Source organism: Syngnathus floridae, chromosome 8, assembly GCF_059516105.1.
Source record: "Syngnathus floridae isolate MCC-2025c chromosome 8, RoL_Sflo_1.0, whole genome shotgun sequence".
NCBI classification, from domain to species: Eukaryota; Metazoa; Chordata; class Actinopteri; order Syngnathiformes; family Syngnathidae; genus Syngnathus; species Syngnathus floridae.
The window spans coordinates 16,710,571-16,723,860 of NC_142420.1; positions in this window are offsets into that span (position 1 = coordinate 16,710,571).

Consider the following 13,290-nt stretch of genomic DNA (forward strand, 5'->3'; position numbering starts at 1 on the left):
GCGAAGCTCCGCCTCTTCATGCACACACCAATGCAACACAGCACTAGTACCAGAATCAGTCAGACCGGCGACAAAGCACCCGCGACGCAAAGACGAGTCCGATTCCAGGCTGAAGAGGAATGTTTGGTGCCAATACGCTGGCAGAAATGGCGGGCTACCTCTTCGGGTTCCGTGTCGGGGGTTCTGTCGGTGTGAAAAGACAAGGACGATCCGTCCGAGTCCACCAACACGTCTTCGTCGTAGCCGTAAAATGTTTCGATGACCTGCGGGCGCGGAAGCAAACATCTCTCTGAACAAACTGAAGCGACACCTCACGATGAATCGACGAGAGGAACGATAGCGAGAAAAAGGCCATTTCATCTTGCGCAACACCAAGCAGCCGCAAACAAACAGACTCACCTTGCAGGACCTCACGCTTTGTTCCTCCTCAGAGATTCTCGACGTCGGTATCGTAGCAGCAAATCTCTCTCCTGTCGACACAAATAATCCGCCTTTGAGATTCTTTGGATGCAAAGGGAACGAACGGCTCCGGCGCAGAAACAAACGCGACTCACAATGACATTTCTGACATGAGCTCCTGTCTCCAGAGCCTGAAAAACACGTCACCGGCGATGATTGGAGGGACGCTCGTCTTTTCCAAAAGTGACAACTACAGGGTGTGTCAGGGTTTTCCAGATTATCTTTATCGTATCATTGTGTTGCTTTGACTTTGACTGCGACCTGTAATAAATAATATTATTTATCCCTTATTTATCCCTATCGCTTATCCCTTCCTACACAAAGTCGTAAAACACCCCTTGCTATGTTTTGACTAGAGGTCAAGGGCTTCCTCTATTCAATCCACTCTTACACCCACCCTGTTTCTCTTAATTAAAATGCTCGTGCAGGAGCCGAGAGTCAGACTTCATTCGTACAACGGATGGACTCTCCACCTGCAGGTGTCCAAAAGAACTTACTTGTCTCCCGTGTGGTTCTTGCAAAATAAGTTGGAGCGAGCGCAACTCTAACAGGGTGCATTTTGCCACTAGCTGCCTACGGACAATGACGTCGCGCTCGCGGCTCATGGTTGACGGGCTGAGCAGCCGGGCAAGTCCGTCGTTTTCAGCGTACAGCGAGTGGCAAAGGCGCTGACAAAACGGGAGCTTTGAGCTGCTGAAAACGGCAAAACAAGTCTAAAGCGTGTTCAAACGCGTGCGCACAATGCTCCTGCTTGAAAGGTCGGAATTTAAGGGGCCAATTTTTTGGATGGCGGCCGCCGGCCAAGCTTTGGACGGAAAAGGTTTCCTGGCGACAGCGAGCGAGCGCGGCGCTGCCGTACGTGCACCGAGTCGCCTGCCTGAAGACCTTGGACAAGTCGTCGATGATGTGCCGCTGCTCCACAACTTGAAGGAACTCCATTTCACCGTCCTGCTGGCCGCAACCGCGGTCCAGGTCATTGAGCGAACTAGGCCTTCTCTGTGGAACACAAATGCAGTGGACTCTGTTGGCACGCCGCCGTTGTCCGCGTCGACTTACCAAGCTTGCCATCTCCTCGTTCTCCTGGGTGACAAAGCGCACTTTGTTTTCAAGGCGACACAGCACCAGCGAGAGTTCTTCATTCTTCCTGCTCAGGCGTTTGTTTTTGTACAGGAGTGGCAGAAACTGGCTTTCTGTTTCTCTCAGTCGCTTTAGCTGCAAGCATGAAGTGCGGGATGTGAAAGACGCACAACACGCGGGCCAGAACGTATCCATTCCTTTTGCATCGGTTTGAACGGAATCGTGGCTTTGGCTCCCAATAAAAGACATCTACCAGGCAACCGACTCGCCGCGCCGCTCAACTAATAAGCAAGCGCAATGGGTGCCTCGCTGGATGGCGCGCATCAAACGTAGCGCAAACCTTCAAGCGTGCCGTCAATAAATTACCAGTTCATTGCGCTCTTCAGAAAGCAGGGCGTTTCGATCCTCCAGTTTCCTGATGACTGCGCTGAGATGATTTTCAGATGAAACCGTCGCGTGTCCCGATCCTCCTGAGACTGAAAACGCCCCGCAACACACACACACAAGCACTCGTTCAAAGTTCAAAACTGTTTTTGTGCTACCTTCCTCCAGCAACGAACTAAGTCATGCGTACTGCAAGTGTGTGATGAGGTGGCTTACGCAATGAAGAGGATTGCTAGTAGCGGCGTTGACCCCACTTCCAGGGTAGTTTAGGCCTGCCCTTTGGGAATCCCTCAGGGCAGCGATCTGCTGCTCGGCAGCCTGAGTCTGCAGCTGAAGGCGGTGGACGTGGCCGGCCCCAGGGCTTCATCCAAAACACTAACCGCTCTGTCTTTCAGCTTGATCTCATCCGTCTGGATGTACAAACGGGGAGCGCTCAGGCAGGCGGGCAAACTCATTTGCCAGAATTGTGACAAAAACAAAGAGAGCAACCGGCCAATTTTTTTCTTGAATCGACTAGAACACCTTTGCTGTGACAAAAGCGAAGCGAGCAACCGGACATTTTCTTCTTGTGAAATAGAATAGAATAGAATGCCTTAGGTGTCATTGCACTGCAGGTATACAACGAAATTGGGAACATAGCCACGCACCGCGCATCTGATCAGTCCTACCAGTCGGCGGATCTCCCTCTCGCAGTCTCTCTTGGTTCGGCTCAGCTCCTCCCGATGCTGGTGATGAGCCGATCGGAGCTCGGCCGCTCGGGACTGCCAGGCCTGCTGGGCCGCTGCCAGGGCTTCTTCCGCGCTCCTGGTGGAGGCGACACCGCTCGGTCTCCCGACACCGCCGCGTCTCCTCCACCTCCGCCAGCAAAGCGCCCCCCCTCCTCACCTGAGCAGACATTGCGCCACACCGGGCCGTTGAGACCGCAACGGAGCGCCGCGACGCTTACTGGGGACAAGCTACACAATACGGTAGCGGCCGCATCGAAGCCCGACGTGGCGTGCGGATAGTCAGACACGGATAGAGCGGATCACCTTGTCCATGGAGCCGTCCCTCAGGCTGAGGACCAAGGCATTCAGTCGCTGGATCTCTCCATCTTTGATTTTGATCACTCTCATCAGCTCCATTTCATGCTGCCGCAGTAATGTCTCCCTGGTAATGGCTAACTCTTTCTGCTTCTCCTCATGGAGTTTGCTTTTGAGTTCCGTCATGGCGGCGGTGGCACGGTGGTGCTCCGCCCGCAGGTCCTGACTTCTCTCTCTCTCCAGACAGCTGACCTGACATGACTTAGACTTAGACAAACTTTATTGTCATCTTGTCTGCACATGGTGCATACAAAACGAAATTCCGTTGCATACGTCTTACAACAAAGTAGTGATATTGCAGTTGAATAGAAGTAACATATCCTATGAAAATATATATATATACATATATACTATATATATATATATATATATATATATATTAAAAATAAGTATAAAGTGCAGCAGTGATAATTATGCAATAGTGCAAGTAGGCAAAACAGTATTCAAGAGTGTGCAGAGGAATGCTAAACCATGTATTAAACTTCTATTTAAAGGGTTTATACAAGTTCAGTAAAGTTGGTAGTGCGAGATAGTGCAAGATAGAGGTCCGTAGTGTCATAAAGTACAGTTCTGTGAATGTGTGATGCAGAGTTCAGTTTAGAGCTCAACAGTTCTAGTGTTCAACAGTCTGATGACAGCAGGGAAAAAGCTGTTGCAGAACCTGGTGGACCTGCAGCGGATGCTGCAAACCTCTTCCCAGAGGGCAGCAGGGAGAACAGTCCATGGTGGGGGTGTGATGGGTCATTGATGATGTTACGGGCACGGGACATGCAGCGCTGAGATGAAATGTCCTGAATGGAGGGAAGAGGAGCCCCTATGATCCTCTCTGCTGTCCTCACCACTCTCCTCACGTTCTTCCAATCGGAGGCGGTGCAGCCTCCACACCACACAGAGAGACAGCTTGTCAGAATGCTCTCTATGGTGCTCCTGTAGAACGTCCTCATGATGGGTGGGGGCAGGTGGGCTCTCCTCATCCTCCGCAGGAAGTACAAGCGCTTCTGTGCCCTCTTGACCAGTGCCGTAGTGTTCATAGTCCAGGTGAGGTCTTCTGTGATGTGGACCCCCAGGAATTTGGTGGTGCTGACCACCTCCACAGCTGAGCTGTTGATGATCAGTGGAGCGTGGTGAGGCTGTTTTTTCCTGAAGTCGCCGATGATCTCCTACATCTTCTCCTCATTCAGGATCAGGCTGTTTTCTCTGCACCAGCCCACCAGCTGCTCCACCTCCTCTCTGTAGTCCAGGTCGTTGTTGTCTCTGATGAGCCCCACCACCGTTGTGTCGTCTGCTGACTTCACGATGTGATTGGTGGTGAACCTGAGGACGCAGTCGTGTGTCATCAGGGTGCACAGCAGGGGGCTCAGGACGCAGCCCTGAAGGGAGCCTGTGCTGAGGGTGATGACATCAGAGGTGTTCTGTCCGACCCGGACTGACTGAGGTCTGTTGGTGAGGAAGTCTAGCAGCCAGTTGCGAAGGGGGGTGTTGAAGCCCAGGTGTTCCAATTTTCCTACCAGATGCTGTGGGATGATGGTGTTAAACGCTGAGCTGAAGTCCAGGAACAGCCTCCGCACATGGGTGTTCTTCTCCTCCAGGTGAGCCAGGCTCAGGTGAAGAACGGAGGAGATGGCGTCCTGAGTGGAGCGGTTTTGCCGGTCGGCAAACTGGAACGGGTCAAATAATAGGGGGAGTCTGGAAACGATGTGACCTTTAAGCAGCCTTTCGAAGCACTTCATCATAACCGGAGTCAGTGCAACAGGCCGGTAATCATTAAATGAGGTGATTTGAGGTTTCTTCGGCACCGGAATGATGGAGGCAGTCTTAAAGCACGCCGGCACTGTGGCTTGGCCCAGCGAGGTGTTAAAAATGTCTGTGATGACCCCAGCCAGATGACTTGCACATTCCCTGAACACACGCCCAGGAATGTTGTCGGGGCCAGGGGCCTTACAGGGGTTGACTCTCCTCAGGGTCTTCAACACATCGGCGGAGTCAAGGCAGAGTACCTCCTCTTCCTGATGGGGGACAGTTTTAACTGCTGGAGTGCCGTTTAGTGCCTCGAACCTCCCAAAGAAGTTATTTAGACCATTTAGAAAGTCAGCATCAACTACACCCACCGGGGGGGGGGAGGGTGAGTTGTAGTCTGTAATCGCCCGTATGCCTTGCCACATACTCCTGATGTTTTTGACGTCGTGGAAACGATCCTGAAATTTTCGACTGCGGTCTCGCTTCGCTATCCTGATGGCACGGTTCAAGTTGGCTCTCGCTGTCCTCAGTGTCTCCTTGTCGCCAGACTTGAAGGCAGAGTTCCGCGCTCGTAGCGTTTGACGTACCTCCTCAGTCATCCAGGGTCGTTGGTTGCCCCGGGTGATGATATTCTTAGTGGTGCTGACGTCCTCGGTGCATTTGTTGATGTAGGCTGACACAGTCATGGCACACGCATGTCTAATCTACATCGGGAAAACTGGGAGGGAGGGAGGCAGGCAGGGAGGCAGGCAGGGAGGCAGGCAGGGAGGCAGGCAGTGTCTGTCTGTTGAGGTTTTCACCTTGTTCTTCTCCTGCTGAAGTTCTAACTGGACGTCCATCAGTTTGGTTCTCAGCTCGTCATTGGCGGCCTGAAGGGCGTCCGTTCGCTCCGCCTTGGCCCGCCCTGCCGGAGCTCGTTTGGACATCTCTTACTCGAGTCTCGCCCGGTCGTCAGTCAGAGATCACAACATTTGTACCTGGAGAGCACAAACGCAGCGCTGTTTTCCACTGGCTTCGAACTCAACTTCAATCGGTACCGTAACTTACAACATCATAAACATAGAACTAGCTTGACTTACCGTATTTGCCGGTGTATTGGTCGACCTTTTTCGATCCAAAATCGACCGAAAAAAATCGACCTCGACTTATACACCGAGTCATAAAATTTAACTTCGTATTCATCGCTTCAAATGTGATGGTAACCAAGGCCGTTTCTCATGCATCTCATTGTGCGTTGCACTTAGAAAATTTGAACCGGGCGGCGTGCGCGAGTGCGCGGCCCGCTGGAAGTCGAATGAGGCGCCGCCACCACCTCCGCGGTGCTTATAAACAGCCGATCCGCTCGGCGGGGGCTATTTTCGGCCACTTGGCTCGTGCGCACGGCCTCCCGGATGTGCCGGGCGGGTGCGCGAGCTCGCCGGCCGCTGGAAGTCGAATGAGACGCCGCGACCACCTCCGCGGTGCTTATAAACAGCCGATCCGCTCGGCGGGGGCTATTTTCGGCCACTTGGCTCGTGCGCACGTCCTCCCGGATGTGCCGGGCGGGCGCGCGAGCTCGCCGGCCACTGGAAGTCGAATGAGGCGCCGCCACCACCTCCGCGGTGCTTATAAACAGCCGATCCGCTCGGCGGGGGCTATTTTCGGCCACTTGGCTCGTGCGCACGGCCTCCCGGATGTGCCGGGCGGGTGCGCGAGCTCGCCGGCCGCTGGAAGTCGAATGAGGCGCCGCCACCACCTCCGCGGTGCTTATAAACAGCCGATCCGCTCGGCGGGGGCTATTTTCGGCCACTTGGCTCGTGCGCACGGCCTCCCGGATGTGCCGGGCGGGTGCGCGAGCTCGCCGGCCGCTGGAAGTCGAATGAGACGCCGCGACCACCTCCGCGGTGCTTATAAACAGCCGATCCGCTCGGCGGGGGCTATTTTCGGCCACTTGGCTCGTGCGCACGGCCTCCCGGATGTGCCGGGCGGGTGCGCGAGCTCGCCGGCCGCTGGAAGTCCAATGAGGCGCCGCGATCTCCTCCGCGGTGCTTATAAAGTGCCGATCCGCTCGGCTTGGAGCTATTTCCGGCCTCCCGTTGGTGCCGGGTGGCGTGCGCGAGTTCGCCGGCCGCGATCTCCTCCGCGGTGCTTATAAACAGCCGCATGCGCACGGCCTCCCGGAATTTGAACACATTTCGTCAATAAATTTCGCATATTGAATTTTGAAGTTTAATATAATGCAACAATTGAGCTCGACTTATACAAAGGATATATCATAAAATCGTAAATTTCCGTCGAATTTTAGGGGGTCGACTTATACACCGAGTCGACCTGTACACCGGCAAATACAGTATTCATTGAATAAATGCATTTGGTTCTTCAAAACTGCATCACGCAACATAGCGTGACCGAGACGGCCGTTATCCACCTGCGTGAAGTTATTTGGTGAAATGAATGAGATGTTTAAGACACCATCGTTCTGTCTCTATGTAGATGAAGGTAAATAATTGATTGCTGAAGGTCCAAAGGTGTTGTGATAAACAAATAAACATATTAGTGATTAGTGACATATTTGTGATAAACATATTAGGCAGGATAATCACATATGTTAACGTGACTGCCCACACTGTATTTATTTATGGGTATTTGTTAAATCGAGTACTGTTAGACATAAAATAGGAAGTGTTTAACATAAATGGAAGACGAAAGGGGTACTCACCATTGTAGCTCCTGCTGGTCAATGATACGAGCCTCTTCTTGCAGTGGAAAACATACAGCCAACAAACACCGTGGAACCTAAAGGAATGAAATTAAACATTAACATTTAGCCTCAACCAACATTCACAGATACAACGCAACGCAAACTACACAAACGTAAATCTTTTTAAACACAATGAGTTGTACTTACCGTGTACGCTCTAGACGGTCCACTTGCAAGCAGAAAATAAAGATATTTCTGCTGATAATCGTCGTGTTTGTATCCGGTGTCTCGCTCAAGGCCATTGCGCCCACAGATTTGAATTTTGGTGAGAGTTCAGCCTATTGACGTCATTTCCGCGGTGTAATACCCGCATATCTGAAACGGCAAAGTTAAGAGTAGAGTTAAATAAAGTTTTTAGTCAACGCAATAATTTACAACCGTTGACCAGTCGAAATAATCGTCGAAATTTGGCGTCTGTGGCTGGAAGCAGACGCCGAGTTCGACATTCCTCCCAAACGCCACACTCCCTCGCTTTTCAGGGCTAAAAAAAAACAGTTGTAATTACCTTGTACGCTCTAGACGGTCAAGTTGCAAGCTGAAAACAAAAATATTTGCCTTGTTAGTCATCGTGTTACTAACCGCTGTGTCTTGTTTGCCAGAACTGCCGCTTTCCTACTTCCTGTTGCAAGCCACGCCCACGGATTATAATTTTGCCGTGAGTTCCGCCTATTGACGTCATGTCCGCGTCACATGACTGCGACGTAATATTATCTAAAACGGTTTGTGCGGTATTGTGTTGTTCTGTGCGGTATTGTGTTATTCTGTGCGGCGTCGTGTTGTTCTGTGCGGCGTCGTGTTGTTCAGTGCGACGTCGTGTTGTTCAGTGCGGCATGGTGTTGTTCAGTGCGGCATGGTGTTGTTCAGTGCGGCATGGTGTTGTTCAGTGCGGCATAATGTTGTTCAGTGCGGCATAATGTTGTTCAGTGCGGCATGGTGTTGTTCAGTGCGGCATGGTGTTGTTCAGTGCGGCATGGTGTTGTTCAGTGCGGCATAATGTTGTTCAGTGCGCCATAATGTTGTTCAGTGCGGCATGGTGTTGTTCAGTGCGGGATGGTGTTGTTCAGTGCAGGATGGTGTTGTTCAGTGCGGCATGGTGTTGTTCAATGCGGCATGGTGCTGTTCAGTGCGGGATGGTGTTGTTCAGTGCGGCATGGTGTTGTTCAGTGCGGCATAATGTTGTTCAGTGCGGCATGGTGTTGTTCAGTGCGGCATGGTGTTGTTCAGTGCGGCATGGTGTTGTTCAGTGCGGCATGGTGTTGTTCAGTGCGGAATGGTGTTGTTCAGTGCGGCATGGTGTTGTTCAGTCCGGGATGGTGTTGTTCAATGCGGGATCGTGTTGTTCAGTGCGGGGTGGTGTTGTTCAGTGCGGGATGGTGTTGTTCAGTGCGGCATGGTGTTGTTCAATGCGGCATGGTGTTGTTCAGTGCGGGATGGTGTTGTTCATTGCGGCATGGTGTTGTTCAGTGCGGCATGGTGTTGTTCAGTGCGGCATGGTGTTGTTCAGTGCGGCATGGTGTTGTTCAGTGCGGCATAATGTTGTTCAGTGCGGCATGGTGTTGTTCAGTGTGGAAAGGTGTTGTTCAGTGCAGGATGGTGTTGTTCAGTGCGGCATGGTGTTGTTCAATGCAGGATCGTGTTGTTCAGTGCAGCATAATGTTGTTCAGTGCAGCATGGTGTTGTTCAGTGCGGCATGGTGTTGTTCAATGCGGCATGGTGTTGTTCACTGCGGGATGGTGTTGTTCAATGCGGGATCGTGTTGTTCAGTGCGGCATAATGTTGTTCAGTGCAGCATGGTGTTGTTCAGTGCGGCATGGTGTTGTTCAGTGCGACATAATGTTGTTTAGTGCGGCATAATGTTGTTCAGTGCGGCATAATGTTGTTCAGTGCGGCATGGTGTTGTTCAGTGCGGCATGGTGTTGTTCAGTGCGGCATGGTGTTGTTCAGTGCAGGATGGTGTTGTTCAGTGCGGCATGGTGTTGTTCAATGCGGCATGGTGTTGTTCAGTGCGGGATGGTGTTGTTCAGTGCAGGATGGTGTTGTTCAGTGCGGCATGGTGTTGTTCAGTGTGGAATGGTGTTGTTCAGTGCGGCATGGTGTTGTTCAGTGCGGCATGGTGTTGTTCAGTGCAGGATGGTGTTGTTCGATGCGGGATCGTGTTGTTCAGTGCGGCATGGTGTTGTTCAGTGCGGCATGGTGTTGTTCAGTGCGGCATAATGTTGTTCAGTGCGGCATGGTGTTGTTCAGTGCGGCATGGTGTTGTTCAGTGCGGCATGGTGTTGTTCAGTGCGGCATGGTGTTGTTCAGTGCGGCATAATGTTGTCCAGTGCGTCATAATGTTGTTCAGTGTGGCATGGTGTTGTTTAGTGCGGGATGGTGTTGTTCAGTGCAGGATGGTGTTGTTCAGTGCGGCATGGTGTTGTTCAATGCGGCATGGTGTTGTTCAGTGCGGGATGGTGTTGTTCAGTGCGGCATGGTGTTGTTCAGTGCGGCATAATGTTGTTCAGTGCGGCATGGTGTTGTTCAGTGCGGCATGGTGTTGTTCAGTGCGGCATGGTGTTGTTCAGTGCGGCATGGTGTTGTTCAGTGCGGAATGGTGTTGTTCAGTGCGGCATGGTGTTGTTCAGTGCGGGATGGTGTTGTTCAATGCGGGATCATGTTGTTCAGTGCGGGGTGGTGTTGTTCAGTGCAGGATGGTGTTGTTCAGTGCAGGATGGTGTTGTTCAGTGCGGCATGGTGTTGTTCAATGCAGGATCGTGTTGTTCAGTGCAGCATAATGTTGTTCAGTGCAGCATGGTGTTGTTCAGTGCGGCATGGTGTTGTTCAATGCGGCATGGTGTTGTTCAGTGCGGGATGGTGTTGTTCAGTGCGGCATGGTGTTTTTCAGTGCGGCATAATGTTGTTCAGTGCGGCATGGTGTTGTTCAGTGTGGCATGGTGTTGTTCAGTGCAGGATGGTGTTGTTCAGTGCGGCATGGTGTTGTTCAATGCAGGATCGTGTTGTTCAGTGCAGCATAATGTTGTTCAGTGCAGCATGGTGTTGTTCAGTGCGGCATAATGTTGTCCAGTGCGCCATAATGTTGTTCAGTGCGGCATGGTGTTGTTTAGTGCGGGATGGTGTTGTTCAGTGCAGGATGGTGTTGTTCAGTGCGGCATGGTGTTGTTCAATGCGGCATGGTGTTGTTCAGTGCGGGATGGTGTTGTTCAGTGCGGCATGGTGTTGTTCAGTGCGGCATAATGTTGTTCAGTGCGGCATGGTGTTGTTCAGTGCGGCATGGTGTTGTTCAGTGCGGCATGGTGTTGTTCAGTGCGGCATGGTGTTGTTCAGTGCGGCATGGTGTTGTTCAGTGCGGCATGGTGTTGTTCAGTGCGGCATGGTGTTGTTCAGTGCGGAATGGTGTTGTTCAGTGCGGCATGGTGTTGTTCAGTGCGGGATGGTGTTGTTCAATGCGGGATCATGTTGTTCAGTGCGGGGTGGTGTTGTTCAGTGCAGGATGGTGTTGTTCAGTGCAGGATGGTGTTGTTCAGTGCGGCATGGTGTTGTTCAATGCAGGATCGTGTTGTTCAGTGCAGCATAATGTTGTTCAGTGCAGCATGGTGTTGTTCAGTGCGGCATGGTGTTGTTCAATGCGGCATGGTGTTGTTCAGTGCGGGATGGTGTTGTTCAGTGCGGCATGGTGTTTTTCAGTGCGGCATAATGTTGTTCAGTGCGGCATGGTGTTGTTCAGTGCGGCATGGTGTTGTTCAGTGCAGGATGGTGTTGTTCAGTGCGGCATGGTGTTGTTCAATGCAGGATCGTGTTTTTCACTGCAGCATAATGTTGTTCAGTGCAGCATGGTGTTGTTCAGTGCGGCATAATGTTGTCCAGTGCGCCATAATGTTGTTCAGTGCGGCATGGTGTTGTTTAGTGCGGGATGGTGTTGTTCAGTGCAGGATGGTGTTGTTCAGTGCGGCATGGTGTTGTTCAATGCGGCATGGTGTTGTTCAGTGCGGGATGGTGTTGTTCAGTGCGGCATGGTGTTGTTCAGTGCGGCATAATGTTGTTCAGTGCGGCATGGTGTTGTTCAGTGCGGCATGGTGTTGTTCAGTGCGGCATGGTGTTGTTCAGTGCGGCATGGTGTTGTTCAGTGCGGAATGGTGTTGTTCAGTGCGGCATGGTGTTGTTCAGTGCGGGATGGTGTTGTTCAATGCGGGATCATGTTGTTCAGTGCGGGGTGGTGTTGTTCAGTGCAGGATGGTGTTGTTCAGTGCAGGATGGTGTTGTTCAGTGCGGCATGGTGTTGTTCAATGCAGGTTCGTGTTGTTCAGTGCAGCATAATGTTGTTCAGTGCAGCATGGTGTTGTTCAGTGCGGCATGGTGTTGTTCAATGCGGCATGGTGTTGTTCAGTGCGGGATGGTGTTGTTCAGTGCGGCATGGTGTTTTTCAGTGCGGCATAATGTTGTTCAGTGCGGCATGGTGTTGTTCAGTGCGGCATGGTGTTGTTCAGTGCAGGATGGTGTTGTTCAGTGCGGCATGGTGTTGTTCAATGCAGGATCGTGTTGTTCAGTGCAGCATAATGTTGTTCAGTGCAGCATGGTGTTGTTCAGTGCGGCATGGTGTTGTTCAATGCGGCATGGTGTTGTTCACTGCGGGATGGTGTTGTTCAATGCGGGATCGTGTTGTTCAGTGCGGCATAATGTTGTTCAGTGCAGCATGGTGTTGTTCAGTGCGGCATGGTGTTGTTCAGTGCGACATAATGTTGTTTAGTGCGGCATAATGTTGTTCAGTGCGGCATAATGTTGTTCAGTGCGGCATGGTGTTGTTCAGTGCGGCATGGTGTTGTTCAGTGCGGCATGGTGTTGTTCAGTGCAGGATGGTGTTGTTCAGTGCGGCATGGTGTTGTTTAATGCGGCATGGTGTTGTTCAGTGCGGGATGGTGTTGTTCAGTGCAGGATGGTGTTGTTCAGTGCGGCCAGGTGTTGTTCAGTGCGGCATAATGTTGTTCAGTGCGGCATAATGTTGTTCAGTGCGGCATAATGTTGTTCAGTGCGGCATAATGTTGTTCAGTGCGGGATGGTGTTGTTCATTGCGGCATGGTGTTGTTCAGTGCGGCATGGTGTTGTTCAGTGCGGCATGGTGTTGTTCAGTGCGGGATGGTGTTGTTCAGTGCAGGATGGTGTTGTTCAGTGCGGCATGGTGTTGTTCAGTGCGGCATGGTGTTGTTCATTTCGGCATAATGTTGTTCAGTGCGGCATAATGTTGTTTAGTGCGGCATGGTGTTGTTCAGTGCGGGATGGTGTTGTTCAGTGCGTTATAATGTTGTTCAGTGCGGCATGGTGTTGTTCAGTGCGGCATGGTGTTGTTCAGTGCGGCATGGTGTTGTTCAGTGCGGCATAATGTTGTTCAGTGCGGCATAATGTTGTTCAGTGCGGCATGGTGTTGTTCAGTGCGGGATGGTGTTGTTCAGTGCGGCATGGTGTTCAATGCGGAATGGTGTTGTTCAGTGCAGGATGGTGTTGTTCAGTGCGGCATGGTGTTGTTCAGTGCGGCATAATGTTGTTCAGTGCGGCATGGTGTTGTTCAGTGCGGCATGGTGTTGTTCAGTGCGGCATGGTGTTGTTCAGTGCGGCATAATGTTGTTCAGTGCGGCATGGTGTTGTTCAGTGCGGCATGGTGTTGTTCAGTGCGGCATAATGTTCAGTGCGGCATAATGTTGTTCAGTGCGGCATGGTGTTGTTCAGTGCGGGATGGTGTTGTTCAGTGCAGGATGGTGTTGTTCAGTGCGGCATGGTGTTCAGTGCGGGATGGTGTCTTTCAGTGCGGCATGGTGTCGT